This window comes from Propithecus coquereli, unplaced genomic scaffold, assembly GCF_000956105.1.
Source record: "Propithecus coquereli isolate 6110/MARCELLA unplaced genomic scaffold, Pcoq_1.0 Scaffold59, whole genome shotgun sequence".
Classification (NCBI taxonomy): Eukaryota; Metazoa; Chordata; class Mammalia; order Primates; family Indriidae; genus Propithecus; species Propithecus coquereli.
The window spans coordinates 3,980,154-3,981,701 of record NW_012151840.1 but is presented as its reverse complement, the minus strand read 5'-3'; positions in this window follow the sequence as shown (position 1 = coordinate 3,981,701).

Below are 1,548 nucleotides of genomic sequence, written 5' to 3'. Positions count from 1 at the left end.
TTTCCTTCTGGAAATAAATTGAGCTGATTCCTGGAATGTTTAGGTTTGCCATGCAGTCATAAGGGTGAACAAGAATTAGTCTCTCAGAACAAGATCATCCCTGGATGAAGTGATAATGACCTTCTGAACTTGCCCAGCTTCTGGCCAGATAAACATCTGCTGCTAAGAAGAAAAGAAGGCAAATAGGCAGGTAGGCAGGAAGAAACTAAAATCTAGCGAGTGCTTACTCTGTCTAGGCATATGTGCTAAGTACTGTACATATATTATCTAATTTAATCCTCCCAACCACTCTGTAACGTGGGCAATGTCTGTGATTAATATATCAGGAAACAGAAGTGCAAAGGATTAAGTGTACAGCCAGGGCCAGGCGCACTTGCCCACGCCTGTAATCCTAGCATTCTGAGAGGCCGAGACAGGAGGATTGCTTAAGGCCAGGAGTTCAAGACCAGCCTGAGTAAGAGCCAGACCCCGTCTCTACAGGAAAAAATAGAAAAGTCAGCCAGGCATGGTGGTATGTGCCCGTAGTCCCAGCTACTTAGGAGGCTGAGACAGGAAGATCACTTGAGCCCAGGAGTTTGAGGTTGCAGTGAGCTATGATGGTGCCACCACACTCTTGCCCAGGAGACAGAGCAAGACCCTGTCTCTAAAAAAATGTAGAGCCAGGATTTGGCTGGCCTGGCTGCAGAGCGCTCCCCAGTCACCCTGGCTCTGCCATTCCTTCACCCAGAGTTCCTTCTCTGTCCACTTCCCTGGATCCCCTTCCTCTCTCTAACCCAGCTGGTGGGGCTCACATTTGTCCTCTAACCTTTTCTTTCTTGCTTTCCTTTGTCTCCTTTCTCTTTCCCTCTTTCTCACAGTATCATCACTCCTCAGTTTATTTATGTATTTTTTTAAATAGAGATAGGATCTCACTATGTTGTCCAGGCTAGTCTCAAACTCCAGAGCTCAAGTGATCCTCCTGCTCCAGCCAAGTAGCTGGGAACTACAGCTGTAAGCCACTACACCTGGCCACACCCCTGAATTTAGATAACTCCTAAAAAGGGTTTGAATCTGCACTCAGCCAGCTCCACCCTCCCAGGCCCAGACTCTCCCGGTGACCTCACTTCTCCCCATCCACCTTCCCCATCATCCAAGCCCCAACATGGGCATCATCCCTGCCTTGCTCTCTTGAACCCCTGATCTTGCCAAGAAGCCATGCCAGCCATAAATCCTCACTGAACACACACCAAGTGCTGCAGGGTTTTCCTTGGAACCACACCCAGCCAATCCTTCTTCTCTGTGCCTGTAGCTAATGCCTCATCCCAGCCTGTCCTGGGACAGCAACTTCCTGGCCAGTCTCTGCCTGGACTCCAGTCTTTCCCTGCTTCATCCGTCCTGACCATCGCTGTTTATACTGTCACTCACTTGCTCAACAGCTTTCTGGGACTCTCTACTGACCATCACATCATTTAAACTCTTCAGCATGGCTCTCGAGGACACAACTCTTCAGTTCACTCTTTATTCACACAATAAAGAAATGATTTTTTTTTTTTTTTTTTTTTGAGACAG